Below are 19,890 nucleotides of genomic sequence, written 5' to 3'. Positions count from 1 at the left end.
ATCCGAGTCTGAAAGGGAAGAAGGCACCATGAGTAAGAACCAGCAGACAAGCTAGCAGACACCCGCACAGTCTCCCCATATTATTATACAATTACCAAACAAGACACTACGGTACATTTCAAACCATAATAGGAGAGATGGCCCATGTTCGGTGGCCAAGCATAGCACAGAGCTCCTCACTCCTCCAGGAATTCCACTGAAGGGTGGCAAGTTCTGGAGTTCAAGCCACTGGGGAGGCAACAGGAGTGCAAGCGGCCACAGTTCAGGCTGTTGGGCAGAGCGGGGGAGGGGGCGCTCCCAAGGAGTCCACTGGGAGACGCAGGCAGGGGGCTTCCCAGGCAGCCTCACCAGCTTCCCTTCACACTGATCCCCTGTAAACGTGTGTCCAGCCTCGATGTAAGAGGAACAGGGAGAAATTGATTTGCTATTCATAAAATGTGCGCCTCTCTGCGCCTGCGCCCGCGCTGGGCGCCTCTCTGCGCCTGCGCCCGCGCTGGGCGCCTCTCTGCGCCTGCGCCCGCGCTGGGCGCCTCTCTGCGCCTGCGCCCGCGCTGGGCGCCTCTCTGCGCCTGCGCCCGCGCTGGGCGCCTCTCTGCGCCTGCGCCCGCGCTGGGCGCCTCTCTGCGCCTGCGCCCGCGCTGGGCGCCTCTCTGCGCCTGCGCCCGCGCTGGGCGCCTCTCTGCGCCTGCGCCCGCGCTGGGCGCCTCTCTGCGCCTGCGCCCGCGCTGGGCGCCTCTCTGCGCCTGCGCCCGCGCTGGGCGCCTCTCTGCGCCTGCGCCCGCGCTGGGCGCCTCTCTGCGCCTGCGCCCGCGCTGGGCGCCTCTCTGCGCCTGCGCCCGCGCTGGGCGCCTCTCTGCGCCTGCGCCCGCGCTGGGCGCCTTTGCGAGGGAGGAGCTGCGTTCTCCTCAGCACAGACCCAGATTGCATCGTGAGGGCGAGCTGAGTTCTCCTCTGCACAGACTTCGGAGGTACAGCGAAGGCGGAGCAGTGTTTTCCTCAGCACAGACCCGGGCGGGCGGGCCGGGGGCACCGCGAGGGCGGAGCTGCGTTCTGCTCAGCACAGACCCCGGGTACACCTCGAAGGCAGAGCAGCTTTCTCCTCAGCACAGACCTTGGGGACACTGCCTCCCTTTGAGCAGAATAGGTGAATGAATGAATGAGTGTAATCACATGCCCTGCCTTTCCCTGTTTATCAAGCCTGGCATCACTTTAGAATCTCTTGTTAGGATTTATGATACCCAGGCTTTACCTCAGAAGCTGAGCGTGGCACTCAGGTATAAGCATGTTTTTCCAAGCTCCCCAGGTATTCCATAGCGCAGCCATGTTTGAGACAGTGGGGTCTAAGAACCATGTAGAACTAATTAGAATCCTGAAGTGTCTGTGATAAAGGTAATAAGCTTTTTGTAAGATTACAGAGGACATAGGTTAAGTTGGAAAGCCTGAGTGTTGAGATTCCTAGGCTCAGGAATTTTAATTTAAGCAGAGTTAAATGTCTTAACTTGCAAAGACATGAATCTGTAGATTCCAGATTAATGGCAGGTGTGAATTGTACAATAGAAACTGATCTAGCCTACGTGTCTTCTTGGACTGGCAGACTATGTTAATCTTTTTATTTTATGACAAGTTCAACATTATTCCCTTTTGTACTGAATTTTAGATTACTGATTTTGGGCACTCCAAGATTTTGGGAGAGACCTCTCTCGTGAGAACCTTATGTGGAACCCCCACCTGCTTGGCTCCTGAAGTTCTTGTTTCTGTTGGACTGCTGGGTTTTAGGAGTTATTCTTTTTATCTGGTAAGAAATATTTTCATTGCTTCACAGACTGGTAGGAGGTGATTAGATGAAGTCACAAATGTGTCTTGCTCTGTTGTCCAGGCTGGCATGCAGTGGCTTGATCTTGGCTAACTGTAGCCTCTGCCTCCTGGGTCAAGTGATCCTCCCACCTCAGCCTCCCGAGTAGCTGGGACTACATGCGCACACCACCATGCCCAGCTAATTTTTCTATTTTTTGTAGTGATGGGGTTTTGCCATGTTGCCCAGGCTGGTCTTGAACTCCTGGGCTCAAGTGATCCTCTTGCCTCGGCCTCCCAAAGTACTGGGATTACAAGCATGAGCCATTGTGCCCAGCCTAGCTCACTTTTTGACCATTGATTTAAAGAAAAATCAGACTTTTCATTATGCTGAAAAAGAAATCTTTATATCTGAATGCCACTGAGAATGCCACTTGATTTCTTTTCCTTTCTCTCTCTACCATTATTAAGCCTTAGTGGGTATCCACCTTTCTCTGAGCATAGGACTCAAGTGTCACTGAAGGATCAGATCTCCAGTGGAAAACACAACTTCATTCCTAAAGTCTGGGCAGAAGTCTCAGAGAAAGGTATGAATATGAAAGGGTTAAGAATTTGTGATATTCTAAAATGTGTGTGTCCTGTGGTGGGAGTTTCTCTCCAAATTCCATGGTGTTTTCTCCTGTCAATTCTGTTCTTATTTTCTATCGTTAGTTTCACACCATTTGAGAGGCACTGGAAATTATTAAGAGCATGCACTCAGGTCCTGGGTCTGCTACTACTTAGCTGTGTGGCCTTAGGCAAGTTATTTAACCTCTGTCTCCAATTTCTTTCTGTGTAAAGGGACCCTCAATAATCCCTACCTTAAAAGGTTTTTTGGGGGTTAGGGATAATGTACACAAGTGCGTGGTACCTATTTTAATGAGCAAAATAAATGCACTTGTAACTTTTTAGTTACAAGGTTTCCTTTGAGTAAGCAAGCGTGTAAAAACTAGATGTCTTTAGTTACCTTGTATTTTATAATTTATCCTGGCAACTTTAGTTCCCTGAAGAGAAAGTAGAAAATTAAATGTCAAATAACATAACATAGGTGATTGTGTTAAATGTCAGAATATTTAAGGAATAATAATGTTGTAATATACAGGCCAGCGTGCATTTGTTGCTTGCTGGAGTAGTCAAGTTTTATTTCTGACAAGTCTGCAGTTCCAGGGAGCCTCTCCCTGGCTGAGTAACTGTCACCCATCCATCTGTAGATGTCAGGGAGAGTTTGCTGTGCATCCCAGTTATCTTAGAATTGGGTAGAAGTTTAGCTTTAATTAGTTTGACCTTGAGTCTAGCAACAAGAGAGGGAACAGGCAACGAAGAGGTAGTGACTGATGTCCCAGCAGCAGGAGACAGGGAGTGTCATTGTCATTCCTGGTCTGCTTACAGTACTCTGAATACAGAGAATGAGGAAGATTAGGGGGCCCTGTCTGCTGACTCCCTGATGATCTCAGACCCTCTCTGCTCTTTCTGGATGGGGGCCTGTTAATTCTGGCATACTGTTACTGATAATATATTTATACTTTTCACTGTGATTTACCCAATTGTTGCTTTAGCACTGGACCTTGTCAAGAAGTTGTTGGTAGTGGATCCAAAGGCACGTTTTATGACAGAAGAAGCCTTAAGACACCATAGTTTCAGGTGGGTGTGGGACAGTGCCTGCTAGCATAAAATACATGGGAAGCCCTGCTGCCTGAGAGACATGAGACAGAGGACAGAAACATATTTACTTTGTTGAATCTGTTTAATTGTTTTAATGTATTGGGGGAGTATCTTGGCGGATGGGTTACAACCTGTTTTTTTTTTTTTTTTTGAGACAGGTTCTCATTCTGTCTCCCTGGCTGGAGTGCAGTGGCACAATCTCAGCTCACTGCAACCTCTGCCCCCCGGGTTCAAGTGATTCTCCTGCCTCAGCCTCCCAAGTAGCTGGGATTCAAGGTGCATGCTACCACGCCCAGCTACTTTTTGTATTTTTTGTAGAGATGGGGTTTCGCCGTGTTGGCCAGGCTACAACCTTTTTGATGTTACTCATGGCTGTTGGATGTACAAGCTCACTTTATGTCCTGTTCTGGTTCCACCTGGCTGCCCCGAGTCTCCAGTTTGGCCTGTGTTCTTTTGAGGGCTTGTTCTGGCTCTACCCCCAGCCATGTCCACTGTTCTTCATAGGTGGGGTGCATTCCAGCCATCTTCAACCTTAAATCAGGGAAGTGGGGGAGGAGGGCAGCCTCCCTGGGGAGAATCCAGCTATTTCTCAAGCCCAAGTGACTGGGTATAAAGGGTCCCACTGCTTGTTCATTCAGGTGAGTAAATGTGTCCTTAGTGAAGGCCGTCACCTGCACCTTTCATCTGTGTTACTGCTGTGCTCCTGCTAGGGGTTGGGGCTGCCATTATTAAATGCTGACCTCATTTGGAACTGCCAAGAGTTGGAAGTACGTTTTGGCTTTGCTGGATTAATCTTTAGTTTTGGAATTAGCTATGGCATTGGGCAGGTTTTCTGATAGATGTCTGGTCTTCTGTAACGAGCAGTTCCATTCAACACAGCCATGCCCCTTTCTATTAATTTTCTTTTGGTCTGTGTATTAGTCTGTTCTCACACTGCTGTAAAGAACTGCCCAAGACTGGGTAATTTATAGAGAAAAGAGCTTTAACTGACTCACAGCTCCACATGGCTGGGGAGGCCTCAGGAAACTTACAATCATGGTGGAAGGGGAAAAAGGCGTGTCTTAATGGCAGCAGGTGAGAGAGCTTGTGAAGGAAGTGAAGGGTGAAGAGCCTCTTATGAAACTGTCAGATCTCGTGAGAACTCACTCACTATCACAAGAATAGCCTGGGGGGAACTGCCCCTATGAGCCAATCACCTCTCAACAGGTCCCTTTCTCAACACCTGGGGATTACAATTTGAGATGAGATTTGCATAGGGACACAAAGCCAAACTGTGGTTAGGGTTAGGGTTAGGGTTAGGGTTAGGGTTAGGGTTAGGTGTAGAGGATTAGAACAGAGAATGGGGACAGTCTTCCTAGAGTCCCAGAAGTACGGGGCTGAGGCTGGATTGCCCAAGGAGTTTCTGGACCAGTAATCCCCAGAGAAACAGCATTTAGCTCAAGTAACAGCCTTTAGCTCAAGCTACCAGTTCTGTCCCCCATCTCCACAGAAAACGGATTGATACAGTTTGGCTTTATGTCCCTACCCAAATCTCATCTCAAATTGTATTACCCTGGTGTTGAGAAAGGGACCTGTTGAGAGGTGATTGTCTCATGGGGGCAGTTCCCCCCAGGCTATTCTCATGATAGTGAGTTCTCACGAGATCTGACAGTTTCATAACAGGCTCTTCGCCCTTCACTTCCTTCACAAGCTCTCTCACCTGCTGCCATTAAGACACGCCTTCTTCCCCTTCCACCATGATTGTAAGTTTCCTGAGGCCTCCCCAGCCATGTGGAGCTGTGAGTCAATTAAACCTCCTTTCTTTATAAATTACCCAGTCTTGGGCAGTTCTTTATAGCAGTGTGAGAACAGACTAATACGCAGACCAAAAGAAAATTAATAGAAAGGGGCATGGCTGTGTTGAATGGAACTGCTCGTTACAGAAGACCAGACATCTATCAGAAAACCTGCCCAATGCCATAGCTAATTCCAAAACTAAAGATTAATCCAGCAAAGCCAAAACGTACTTCCAACTCTTGGCAGTTCCAAATGAGGTCAGCATTTAATAATGGCAGCCCCAACCCCTAGCAGGAGCACAGCAGTAACACAGATGAAAGGTGCAGGTGACGGCCTTCACTAAGGACACATTTACTCACCTGAATGAACAAGCAGTGGGACCCTTTATACCCAGTCACTTGGGCTTGAGAAATAGCTGGATTCTCCCCAGGGAGGCTGCCCTCCTCCCCCTCCCCCACTTCCCTGATTTAAGGTTGAAGATGGCTGGAATGCACCGCACCTATGAAGAGCAGTGGACATGGCTGGGGTTAGAGCCAGAACAAGCCCTCAAAAGAACACAGGCCATACTGGAGACTTGGGACAGCCAAGTGGAACCAGAACAGGACATAAAGTGAGCTTGTACATCCAACAGCCATGAGTAACATCAAAAAGGTTGTAGCCTAGCCAACACGACGAAACCCCATCTCTACAAAAAATACAAAAAGTAGTTGGGCTTGGTAGCATGCACCTTTAATCCCAGCTACTTGGGAGGCTGAGGCAGAAGAATCACTGGAACCCAGGGGGCAGAGGTTGCAGTGAGCTGAGATCATGCCACTGCACTCCAGCCAGAGTGACAGAATGAGAACCTGTCTCAAAAAAGAAAAAAAAAGACAGGTTGCAACCCATCCTCCAAGATACCCCCCATACATCTAAAACAATTAGATTAAACAGACTAAACATGTTTCTGTCCTCTGTCTCATGTCTCTCAGGCAGCAGGGCTTCCCATGTATTTTATGCTAGCAGGCACTGTCCCACACCCACCTGAAGCCACGGTGTCTTAAGGCTTCTTCTGTCATAAAACGTGCCTTTGGATCCACTACCAACAACTTCTTGACAAGGTCCAGTGCTAAAGCAACAATTGGGCAAATCACACTGAAAAGGATAAATATATTATCAGTAATAGTATGCCAGAATTAACAGGTCACCATCCAGAAAGAGCAGAGAGGGTCTGAGATCATCAGGGAGTCAGCAGACAGGGCCCCCTAATCTTCCTCATTCTCTGTATTCAGAGTGCTGTGAGAAGACCAGGAATGATAATAACACTCCCTGTCTCCTGCTGCTGGGACATCATTCACGACCTCTTCGCTGCCTGTTCCCTCTCCTGTTGCTAGACTCAAGGTCAAACTAATTAAAGCTAAACTTCTACCCAATTCTAAGATACTTGGGATGCACAGCAAACTCTCTCTGACAGATGGATGGGTGAGAGTTACTCAGCCAGGGAGAGGCTCCCTGGAACTGCAGACTTGTCAGAAATAAAACTTGACTACTCCAGCAAGCAACAAATGCACGCTGGCCTGTATATTACAACATAATTATTCCTTAAATATTCTGACATTTAACGCAATCACCTATGTTATGTTATTTGACATTCAAGACCTAGAATATTATATAGGCTAGTGAATATTATCCTTCATCTCTGGAGTATGAAAAGGAGCGTAACTGGTGAAATTGCTGGTTTTTTGTTATCTGACTAAGTGTATTAACCAAATCCAGTGAACGTTTCTGTCTGCATCGTATTCAAGATCTTTGCAGCTTTTGACGCCAATGATCACTCTCTTATTGAAACACTTGTCTTTTTTTTTTCTAATTCTGAGGCACCACTTACTGGTTTTCTTCTTCCCTCACTGCTTCTTCCTTTCTTGTCTTCCATATTCCATTCTTCTTTTCCTAACTTCTAAATATGAAATATCACTCAGGACTTCGACCTGAGCCTTTTCCTCTTTTCCTTTTATATAGTTTGTCTATGTGGTCTCTTCAATATCCAAGATATCATATTTATGCATGCAACCTTCTAATGTAAACATTATCTGGCCAGGCACAGTAGTTCACGCCTGTAATCCCAGCACTTTGGGGGATGAGGCGGGCAGATCACCTGAGGTTGGGTGTTTAAACCAGCCTGGCCAACATGGTGAAACCCCATCTCTACTAAAAAATACAAAATTAACCAGACATCATGACATGCACGTGTAGTCCCAGTTACTCAAGAGGCTTAGGCAGGAGAATCGCTTGAACCCAGGAGGCAGAGGTCGCAGTGAGCCAAGATTGCGCCACTGCACTCCAGCCTCAAAAAAAAAAAAATATATATATATATATCTCTATATATAAAATCATTATAGATATAGTTGAAGCTTCCTGTGTACTATTTTCCAACCTCATTCCTCTCCTTTTCCTGGAGGTACCAGCTATGCAGATAAAAGCAGAAATTAATGTCAGTAGCAGTGTGTTCATCATGTGTCTATGCCTTCATGACAAAGGAAGTTTAAAAACTTGTGTTCCTGGCTTCTGCATTGGGAAAGTAATATTAATAATGTTATAAATTCTCCAAACATGGGGTGACTTATTAAAACCTGCTCAGGCCAGGTGCCATGACTGATGCCTGTAATCCCAACACTTCGGGGCACCAAGGTGGAAGAATCATTTGAAGCCAAGAGTTTGAAGCTAGCTTGGGCAACATAGTGAGATTTCATCTCTACAAAATAAAAACATTTTAAAATTAGCTAGGCATTGTGGTGTGTGCCTGTAGTCCCAGCTACTCAGGAGGCTAAGGCAGAGGGTCCCTAGAACCCAGGAGGTCAAGGATGCTGTGAGATATATGATCGTGCCACTATTCCAACCCAGGCAACAGGGCAAGACCCTGTCTCCTTAAAAATAATAAAATAAAATAAAAGCTGCTTGGGCAAACTGTTAAACGTTTGCTTCTATTCCTGAGATACCCAACTGGTCCAGAATTTTTTTAGAATACATTACTAGATTTACTATTATTTTATTTTAGATGTTTGTATCTAAGCTTAGTTTGGCCTCCAATTTTCTTGGATTATAATGATCTTAAATATTTATATTGCATTTATGTTAGCCTCACAAAATGAATTGAAGGTGTTCCCTCTTTTTCCATACTCTGAAATTATTTTGATATGATAGTGCTTATTTATATGTTCTTTGAATGTTTGGTAGAACTTTCATATTAAAGTATCTCATACTAGTGGGTGTTTTCTATGAGAAAGTATTTACTGATTGAATTTTTAAAAATAGATACATGAATATTCATGTGTCCCATTTCTTCTTGACTAAGTGTTTATAAGTTATAGTAGCCAACGAAGTTGTTCATTTCACTTATGTTTTTAGACTGTTGTCATATAGTCATTTATAGTATTCGCTTTATTATTTTTTCACTCATATTTTATCTTACACTTCATTTTTTATTCCTAATATTGCTTATTTATACCTTCTCTTTTTAATTAATCAATGTTACCAGAAGAGTGCCTATTTTGTTATTCTTTTCAAAGAATCAGCATTTGGTTTTGTGAATCTTGCCTATTGTTTCTTTGTTTTATAGTTTATTAATGTCTATTTCTACTTTTAGCCTTATTTCCTTTAATTTATTTTATTTAGGTTTACTCCAATTTTTTTTTTTTTTTTTTTTTTTTTTTAGACAGAGTCTTGCTCTGTTGCCCAGGCTGCAATGCAGTGGCCCAATCTCGGCTCACTGCAACCTCTGCCTCCCTGGCTCAAGCAATTCTTCTGCCTCAGCCTCCCGAGTAGCTGGGATTATAGGCACCCACCACCACACCCAGCTAATTTTTGTATTTTCAGTAGAGACAGGGGTTTCACCATGTTGGCCAAGCTGGTCTTGAACTCCCGACCTCAGGTAATCCACCCTCCTTCACCTCCCAAAGTGCTGGGATTACAGGCCTGAGCCACCATGCCCAATCTCTTTTTCTCTTTCTAAACTTCCTAAGGTGGACACTTAACTAATTTTCAGCCTATTTTTCAATATAAACATGTAAAGATATAAATTACCCTTTCAGTACTGCCTCAGCTCTATCTCACAAGTTTTGTTATGTAGTATTTCACTTCCAAATATCTTCTGATTTTCATTTTCATGTCTTCTTTGACTGAAAAATTATTTAAGGTATGCCTTTAGTTTGAAGATGAAAGAAATTTACATTTTTTTCTCTAATAAATTGCATTTTGGTTACAGAGTATAGGCCGCATGTTATAATGTTTGTTTATTTGTTGTGATTTGATTCATAGGCTAGCATAGGTTCAGTTCTCCTAAGACTTTATCAGGCTTCAAAGTATATATATATTCTCTAATTTGAGCATACAGAAGTCTATATATTTCCTTTAAATTAAGCTTTTTAAATACAGTGGTAAAAATCTGAGATAATCTTACTACGTTTTGATTATCATTGACTCAGAGGTTTAAGTTTCTTCAAGGTTGAGGATTTAGCCATTTTTCTTTGTAATTCTGCCAATTTGTGCTTCATATATTTTACGGTTGAATTGTTACATGCATACATGTCTTTACATAATGACTTTTATTCCTCAGAATTTTTTTGTCTTAAATTATAGTTTTTGATATGAAAATAGCTATATCAGCCATATATTGGTTAATATTTGTTTTATTTATCATTTACTCATCTCATGCCTTCAGAATTTTGTGTCTTCATGTTTTTAACTATTACGGGTTATACCTGGATTTTCACATTTTTATCCAGTCTTCAAGTGTCTGTCTTTAACTAATTTAGACCATTTAAGTTTATTGTGGTTATGGATAAATTTATATTTACTTCTGTCATCATATATTGTGCTTTCTGTTAACCATATTATTTCTCCAATTCTTTTCCCCAATGCATTCTATTAGATTGATCAAGATTTTTCCTCTCTATTTGTTTAAAAGTTGTATGTTCTAGTTCTATTCACGATTACCCTTGAAATGTAATATGTGTACTTGAATTAACAAGTAATTAAAAAAACTAATTGTAAAATTAAAATCACTAGTTTCATCTTGAAGGATGCATTAATTTTGATCACCCTCATTCATCCCCAACTTACTGTTTTCCAGTACTTTTGTTCCAATTTATATTTTATCAGCTTTTTTGAGGTATAATACACAGTGCACAAAATTTATTTATTTTAAATGCACATTTCGATGAGTTTTGGCAAATTTATAGAGTTGTACAACAATTACAAAAATTCAGTTTTTGAATACTTACATAATCTCAAAAAGTTTCCTCATGCTTATTTGCATTAAATCCTCACTCCCACCTACCCAAGTCCCAAGTAACAAATGATCTGCTTTCTTTATAGATTTGCCTTCCATGAAAAGTTACATAGATTGGCTGGGCACAGTGGCTCACGCCTGTAATCCTAGCATTTTGGGAGGCCAAGGCGAGCAGATCACCTGAGCCCAGGAGTTCAAGACTAACCTAGGCAACATGGTGAAACCCCATCTCTACTAAAAACACAAAAATTAGCTGGGCATGGTGGCGCACCTGATAGCTACTCGAAGGCTGAAGTGTGATGGATTAGGTTTATTGATTTGCGTATATTGAACCAGGCTTGCATCCCAGGGATGAAGCTGACTTGATAGTGGTGGATAAGCTTTTTGATGTGCTGCTGGATTCGGTTTGCCAGTATTTTATTGAGGATTTTTGCATTGATATTGATATTGGTCATCAGGGATATTGGTCTAAAATTCTCTTTTTTTTGTTGTGTCTCTGCCAGGCTTTGGTATCAGGATGATGCTGGCCTCATAAAATGTGTTAGGGAGGATTCCCTCTTTTTCTATTCATTGGAATAGTTTCAGAAGGAATGGTACCAGCTCCTCTTTGTACCTCTGGTAGAATTCGGCTGTGAATCCATCTGGTCCTGGACTTTTTTTGGTTGGTAGGCTAATTAATTATTGCCTCAATTTCAGAGCCTGTTATTGTTCTATTCAGGGATTCGACTTCTTCCTGGTTTAGTCATGGGATGGTGTATTTGTCCAGGAATTTATCCATTTCTTCTAGATTTTCTAGTTTATTTGTGTAGAGGGGTTTGTAGTATTCTCTGATGGTAGTTTGTATTTCCATGGGATCAGTGGTGAAATCCCCTTTATCATTTTTTATTGCATCCATTTGATTTTTCTCTCTTCTCTTCTTTATTAGTCTTGCTAGTGGTCTATCAATTTTTTTGATCTCTTCAAAAAACCAGCTCCTGGGTTCATTGATTTTTTTGAAGGGTTTTTTGTGTCTCTATCTCCTTCAGTTCTGCTCTGATCTTAGTTATTTCTTGCCTTCTGCTAGATTTCGAATTTGTGTGCTCTTGCTTCTCTAGTTCTTTTGATTGTGATGTTAGGGTGTCGATTTTAGATCTTTCCTGTTTTCTCTTGTGGTTATTTAGTGCTACAAATTTCCGTCTACACACTGCTTTAAATGTGTCCCAGAGATTCTGATATGTTGTGTCTTTGTTCTCGTTGGTTTCAAAGAACATCTTTATTTCTGCCTTCATTTCGTTATTCACCCAATAGTCATTCAGGAGCAGGTTGTTCAGTTTCCATGTATTTGTGTGGTTTTGAGTGAGTTTCTTAATCCTGAGTTCTAATTTGATGGCACTGTGGTCTGGGAGACAGTTTGTTGTGATTTCTGTTCTTTTACATTTGCTGAGGAGTGTTTTACTTCTAACTATGTGGTCAATTTTGGAATAAGTGAGATGTGATGCTGAGAAGAATGTACATTCTGTTGATTTGGGGTGGAGGGTTCTGTAGATGTCTATTAGGTCTGCTTGTTGCAGAGCTGAGTTCAAGTCCTGGAAATCCTTGTTAACCTTCTGTCTCATTGATCTGTCTAACATTGACAGTGGGGTGTTAAAGTCTCTCATTATTACTGTGTGGATGTCTGAGTCTCTTTGTAGGTCTCTAAGGACTTGCTTTAAGAATCTGGGTGCTCCTGTATTGGGTGCATGTATAGTTAGGATAGTTAGATCTTCTTGTTGCATTGATCCCTTTACCATTATATAAAGGCTTTCTTTGTCTCTTTAATCTTTGTTGGTTTAAAGCCTGTTTTATCAGAGACTAGGATTGCAATCCCTGCTATTTTTTTCTTTCCATTTGCTTCGTAGATCTTCTTCCATCCCTTTATTTTGAGCCTATGTGTGTCTCTGCACGTTAGATGGGTCTGCTGAATACAGCACACTGATGTGTCTTGACTCTTTATCCAGTTTGCCAGTCTTTGTCTTTTAATTGGGGCATTTAGCCCATTTACATTAAAGGTTAATATTGTTATGTGTGAATTTGATCCTGTCATTATGATGTTAGCTGGTTATTTTGCTCATTAGTTGATGCAGTTTCTTCCTAGGATTGATGGTCTTTACAATTTGGCATGTTTTTGTGTGGCTGGTACTGGTTATTCCTTTCCATGTTTAGTGCTTCCTTCAGGAGCTCTTGTAAGGCAGGCCTGGTGGTGACAAAATCTCTCATCATTTGCTTGACTATAAAGTATTTTATTTCTCCTTCGCTTATGAAGCTTAGTTTGGCTGGATATGAAATTCTGAGTTGAAAATTCTTTTCTTTAAGAATGTTGAATATTGGCCCCCACTCTCTTCTGGTTTGTAGGGTTTCTGCCAAGAGATCTGCTGTTAGTCTGATGTGCTTCCCTCTGTGGCTAACCCGACCTTTCTCTCTGGTTGCCCTTAACATTTTTCCTTTCATTTCAACCTTGGTGAGTCTGACAATTATGTGTCTTGGTGTTGCTCTTCTCGAGGAGTATCTTTGTGGTGTTTTCTGACCCTAACATCACAATTAAAAGAACTAGAAAACCAATAGCAAACACATTCAAAAGCTAGCAGAAGGCAAGAAATAACTAAGATCAGAGCAGAACTGAAGGAGATAGAGACACAAAAAACCCTTCAAAAAATTAATGAATCCAGGAGCTGGTTTTTTGAAAAGATCAACAAAATTGATAAACTGCTGGCAAGACTAATAAAGAAGAAAAGAGAGAAGAATCAAACAGACAGAATAAAAAATGATAAAGGGGATATCACCACTGATGCCACGGAAATACAATCTACCATCAGAGAATACTACAAACACCTGTACACAAATAAACTAGAAAATCTAGAGGAAATGGATAAATTCCTCGACACATACACCCTCCCAAGACTAAACCAGGAAGAAGTTGAATCTCTGAATAGACCAATATCAGGCTCTGAAATTGTGGCAATAATCAATAGCTTATCAACCAAAAACAGTCCAGGACCAGATGGATTCACAGCCGAATTCTACCAGAGGTACAAGGAGGAGCTGGTACCATTCCTTCTGAAACTATTCCAATGAATAGAAAAAGAGGGAATCCTCCCTAACTTATCTTATGAGGCCAGCATCATCCTGATACCAAAGTCTGGTAGAGACACAACCAAAAAAGAGAATTTTAGACCAATATCCTTGATGAACATTGATGCAAAAATCCTCAATAAAATACTGGCAAACAGAATCCAGCAGCATAGCAAAAAGCTTATCCACCATGATCAAGTAGGCTTCATTCCTAGGATGTAAGGCTTGTTCAACATATGCAAATCAATAAATGTAATCCAGCATATAAACAAAACCAAAGACAAAAACCACATGACTATCTCAATAGATGCAGGAAAGGCCTTTGACAAAATTCAGCAACCCTTCATGCTAAAAACTCTCAATAAATTAGGTATTGATGGGACATATCTCAAAATAATAAGAGCTATCAATTACAAACCCACAGCCAATATCATACTGAATGGACAAAAACTGGAAGCATTCCCTTTGAAAACTGGCACAAGACAAGGATGCCCTCTCTCACCACTCCTATTCAACATAGTGTTGAAAGTTCTGGCCAGGGCAATTAGGCAGGAGAAGGAAATAAAGGGTATTCGATTAGGAAAAGAGGAAGTCAAATTGTCCCTGTTTGCAGATGACACGATTGTATATCTAGAAAACCCCAGTGTCTCAGCCCAAAATCTTCTTAAACTGATAAGCAACTTCAGCAAAGTCTCAGGATACAAAATCAATGTACAAAAATCACAAGCATTCTTGTACACCAATAACAGACCAACAGAGAGGCAAATCATGGGTGAACCCCCATTCACAATTGCTTCAAAGAGAATACAATACCTAGGAATCCAACTTACAAGGGACATGAAGGACCTCTTCAAGGAGAACTACAAACCACTGCTCAATGAAATAAAAGAAGATACAAACAAATGGAAGAACATTCCATGCTCATGGGTTGGAAGAATCAATATTGGAAAAAAACTACTTTAAAGTTCATATGGAACCAAAAAAGAGCCCACATCGCCAAGTCAATCCTAAGCCAAAAGAACAAAGCTGGAGGCATCACACTACCTGACTTCAAACTATACTACAAGGCTACAGTAACCAAAACAGCATGGTACTGGTACCAAAACAGAGATATAGATCAATGGAACAGAACAGAGCCCTCAGAAATAATGCCGCATATTTACAACTATCTGATCTTTGACAAACCTGACAAAAACAAGCAATGGGGAAACGATTCCCTATTTAATAAATGGTGCTGGGAAAACTGGCTAGCCATATGTAGAAAGCTGAAACTGGATCCCTTCCTTACACCTTATACAAAAATTAATTCAAGATGGATTAAAGACTTAATGTTAGACCTAAAACCATAAAAACCCTAGAAGAAAACCTGGGCAGTACCATTCAGGATATAGGCATGGGCAAGGATTTCATGTCTAAAACATTCTCCCCATCACTTTCAAGTACACCAATCAAACTTAGATTTGGTCTTTTCACATAGTCCCATATTTCTTGGAGGCTTTGTTCATTTCCTTTTACTCTTTTTCTCTAAACTTCGCTTGTCACTTCATTTCATTCATCTGATCTTCCATCACTGATACCCTTTCTTCCACTTGATTGAATCGGCTACGGAAGCTTTTGCATGCATCATTTAGTTCTTGTGCCATGGTTTTCAGCTCCATCAGGTCATTTAAGGTCTTCTCTATGCTGTTTATTCTAGTTAGCCATTCATCTAATCTTTGTTCAAGGTTTTTAGCTTCCTTGCAATGGGTTCGAACATCCTCCTTTAGCTCAGAGAAGTTTGTTATTACTGACCTTCTAAAGCATACTTCTGTCAACTCATCAAAGTCATTCTCCATCCAGCTTTGTTCCATTGCTGGCAAGGAGCTGCAATCCTTTGGAGGGGAAGCGGTGCTCTGTTTTTTTGAATTTTCAGCTCGTCTGCTCTGGTTTCGCCCCATCTTTGTGGTTTGATCTACCTTTGGTCTTTAATGATGGTGACCTACAGATGTGGTTTTGGTGTGGATGTCCTTTTTGTTGATGCTGTTCCTTTCTGTTTGCTAGTTTTCCTTCTAACAATCAGGACCCTCAGCTGCAGGTCTGTTGGAGTTTGCTGGAGGTCCACTCCAGACCCTGTTTTCCTGAGTGTCACCAGTGGAGGCTGCAGAACAGCAAATATTGCTGCCTGATCCTTCTTCTGGAAGCTTCATCTCAGAGGGACACCTGGCTGTATGAGGTGTCAGTAAGTCCCTACTGGCAGCTCTGTCCATTCTCAGAGTTCAAACTCCATGCTGGAGAACCACTGTTCTCTTCAGAGCTGTCAGACAGGGATGTTTAAGTCTGCAGAAGTTTCTGCTGCCTTTTACTCAGCTATACCCTGCCCCCAGAGGTGGAGTCTACAGAGGCTGCCAGGCCTCATTGAGCTGCAGTGAGCTCCACCCAGTTCAGGCTTCCCAGCTGCTTTGTTTACCTACTCAAGCCTCAGCAATGGTGGACGTCCCTCCCCCAGCCCAGGCTGCCACCTTGCAGTTCGATCTCGGACTGCTGCACTAGCAGTAAGCAAGGCTGTGTGGGCATGGGACCCACCGAGCCAGGCATGGGATATAATCTCCTGTGTGCCGTTTGCTAAGACCACTGGAAAAGCACAGTATTAGGGTGGGAGTGTCCAGATTTTCCAGGTACCGTCTGTCACGGCTTCCCTTGGCTAGGAAGGGAAATCCCCTGACCACTTGTGCTGCTTCCCAGATGAGGCAACACCCTGCCCTGCTTCGGCTCACCCTCTGTGGGCTGCACCCACTGTCCGACCCGTCTCAGTGAGATGAACCAGGTACCTCAGTTGGAAATACAGAAATCACCTGTCTTCTATGTCAATTATGCTGAGAGCTGCAGACAGGAGCTGTTCCTATTCGGCCATCTTGGAACGATCCTCTTTTTTCATTTATTTAAGAAATATTTGAAAAGCAAAGATTTCATCATTTTGGTGAAGTCCAATTTATCTGTTTTTCTTTTATGGAACATGTTTTTGATATTATATCTAAGAAACCTTTTCTTAGTCCGAGGTCATAAATATTTTCTCCTATTTTTTTTTTCCTAGAAGTTTTACAGTTTTAGCTAATACAATTAGGTCTATGATCCATTTTAGTTAATTTTCGTATATGACCTAAGGATCTAGGTTTAGTTTTTGTAAATGAATAACCAGTTCTTATAGAATCATTTGTTGAAAGAACATCTTTTTCCTATTGAATTGTCTTAGCATCTTTGATGAAAATTAATTGACTATTTATGTGGGTTGGATTCTGAACTCCACTTAGTTCCATTGATCTATCTCTCTCTCTTAATGTGGATTCTACACTGTCTCAACTACTGTTGCTTTACACTGAATTTTAAAATAAGGCAGTATTAAGTACTCTAACTTCATTCTTACTTAGCAAGATTGTTTTGGCTATTCTAGGTATTTTTGTATTTCTATATAATTTTAAAATCAGCGTGTCAATTTTTCCAATAATCTTTCTAGACTTTTGGCAGGAATTTCAGTTAATTTGTAGATCAATTGACATCTAACAATATTAAGTCATCTAATCCATTAACATGATATATCTCTCCATTTATTTAGGCATTTATCTGAGTGATGTTTTTTAGTTTTCAGTGCAAAGGTTTCACACTTATTTTGTTAAATTCATTCCTAATTATTATTGCTATAGTTTGAGTGTCTCTACCAAAACTCATGTTGGAACGCTTAAGAGGTGGGGCCTATTGGGAAGTGTTTGGGTCTTGGGAGCTCTTCCTTTGTGGGCAGCTTGGTACTATTCTTACACTGGTGAGTGAGTTCTCACTCTTGTGAGATTAGTTCTCTCAGGAATGGATTAGTTACCATGAGAATGAGTTGCTATACGGTGAGGTCACGCTTCATGCTTGGCCTCCTGGTACTTGCCTACTCCCCTTTGACCTTATTCTAACATGTTGTGACACAACACTAAAGTTTTCACCAGAACCCAAGCAGATGCCAGTGTCATTCTTTCCAGCCTGCAGAACTGCAAGCCAAATATACCTCTTTATAAATTACTCAGTCTCCGGTATTCTGTTTTAGCAACACAAAACAGACTAAGACAGAAAATTGGTAGTGAAAGTGGGATGTTGCTATTTAGATTCTCAAAAATGCAGAAGCATCATTGGAACTGGGTAATGGGCAGAAGTTGGAAAAGTTTGAAGGAGCAGACTAGAAAAAGACTGTATTGCCATAAACAGAGCATTAAGGATAATTTCAGTGAGGGCTCAAAAGACAACAAAAAGATGAGAGAAAGTTTAGAATTTCTCAGAGATTGGTTAAGTAGTCATTACCACAATGCTGATAAAAATATGGACAGCAAAGGCCATTCTAATGAGATCTCAGATAGAAATGAGGAACAAGGTATTAGGAACTGGAGACCAAGTCATCCTTGTTAGACCATAGCAAAAATTTGGCTGTGTTGTTTCTAAGGCTTTGTGCCCTAAGGTTTTGTGGAAGGCCAAACTTAAGAGTGATGAACTAGGGTAACTGGCAGAAGAAATTTCTAAGCAAAATACAGAGGAGCTATGTAGTTACTCCTTACTACATTCAGTGAAATGCAAAATGACAACGGAAGCAAACACAAAAATTTGAAAATTAATAGCCTGGCCATGTGGAAGAGAATGAAAGAGCATTTTCAGGTGAAGAATCCAAGGGTGCAGCAGAACAACCAATACTAAAGAGATTAGCACTGAGAGAAGAAAGCCAGTTGACAATTATTGAGACAATTTTTTTAAAGGCCCTGAAGACATTTCAGAAATTTTTGAGGTTGCCTCTCCAGAGGTCTAGGAGGACAGAATGGTTTTAAGAGACAGAACCCATGCATCACTGCCCTGTGCTGTTTTGAGATCCTGCTCCCCAAATTCTGGCACAGCCCTCAGCAGCCACCCAACCCATGGCACAATCATACTCAGGTGTGGCTCAGGCTGCCATTCCACAAGATACAAACCATAAACCTTGGTGACACGTAGTCATGGATCAAGCAGCCTCAGATACAGCTCATGACAGCACACTGGAGGGTGCAAGCGGTAAGCCTTGATGGCTTTCACAACCTTGTGGTACTAGTTTTGCAGATGTGCAGAATACAAGAGAAGTGGAGGCATGGTGGCTGCCACCTAGATTTTAAGGAATGTACTGAAAAGACTGGGAGCTCAGGTGGAGACTTGTTGCAGGGCCAGAGCCACTGCAGTGTACCTCCCCTAGGGCAAAGCTGAGGAGAAATGTAGGGTTGGAGCTGCCACAAAGAGTCTGTACCAGGGCAATGCCTAGTGAATCCACGAAGTGGACCACCACTGGGACTCCAGAACTATAGAGCCATTGCCACCATGCAACCTCAGCCTGGAAAGGCCATAGGTATCCAACTCCAACCAGTGAGAGTAGCCATGTGGCTATGCCCAACAAAGCAATGGAGGTGGGGCTGCCCAAGGCTTTAGGGATAAAAACTCCCCACTGTGCCCAGGCGGTAGCACATAGAGTGGAGAATTATTCTGGAGCTTTAAGATTTAGTGTATGCCCTGCTGAGTTTTGAACTTGCTCGAGGCCTGTCACCTCTTTCTTCTCTTGGCTTATTTCTCCCTTTTGGAATGGGACTGTCTACCATATGACTATTCCACCATTGTATCTTGGAAGTAAATAACTTGTTTTTTATTTTTATTTTTATTTTTATTTTACAGGCTCATAGCTAGAAGGAACTTGCCTTGAGTCTTATATGAGACTTTGGGCTTTGACCTTTGAATTGTTACTGGAATAAATTAACACTTTGGGGACCATTGAGATTGAATAATTACATTTTGTAGTGTAAGAGGGACATGAGTTTGGGGTTCCAAGGGTGAAATGCCATGGTTTCCGTGTTTCTGTCAAAAATCATGTTGGAACCTTTAAGAGGTAGGGCCTAATGGGAGATGCTTGGGTCATGCGGGCTCTGCCATTTTGAGCAGCTTGGTGCAGTCCTCATATAGTGAGTGAGTTCTTGCTCTCATGAAACTGGATTGGTTCCTGTGGAAATAGATTAGTTGCCCTGAGAATGGATTGTTATAAAGCAACCCATTGTACAAGGTTGTACCTTGTGTTTGGCCTCTTGGCACATTCCCACTTCCTCTTTGGTCTTCTGCCATGTTGTGATGCACTGCTAAAGCCCTCACCAGAAGCTAAGCAGATACTGGTGCCATGCTTCTTGAACTTCCCAGTCTGGAGAAACATGAGCTAAATAAACCTCTTCGTACAGTCTCAGGTATTCTATTATAACAACATA

At 42.1% G+C, this 19,890-nt stretch overlaps 1 long non-coding RNA gene across 2 annotated transcripts in view; it reads left to right on the top strand.

Moving 5' to 3' along the window:
• Window positions 1-818: 818 nt before the first annotated feature.
• Window positions 819-19,890, top strand: part of LOC112208007 (uncharacterized) — a 44,762-nt gene continuing 25,690 nt past the window's right edge. The window contains exons 1-3 of one of the 2 annotated variants that reach the window (XR_008540033.2): window positions 819-968; window positions 1,658-1,795; window positions 2,263-2,378. This is a non-coding gene — a long non-coding RNA (uncharacterized LOC112208007). Of the gene's footprint in view, window positions 1,145-1,657; window positions 1,796-2,262; window positions 2,379-19,890 lie in introns of both variants that reach the window. The other variant, XR_008540032.2, reaches the window with a different exon arrangement.

The sequence above is a fragment of the Pan troglodytes genome, chromosome 18 (genome assembly GCF_028858775.2).
Source record: "Pan troglodytes isolate AG18354 chromosome 18, NHGRI_mPanTro3-v2.0_pri, whole genome shotgun sequence".
NCBI classification, from domain to species: Eukaryota; Metazoa; Chordata; class Mammalia; order Primates; family Hominidae; genus Pan; species Pan troglodytes.
The sequence above is the reverse complement of the archived record's forward strand: the minus strand, read 5'-3'. Positions and strand labels throughout refer to the sequence as shown.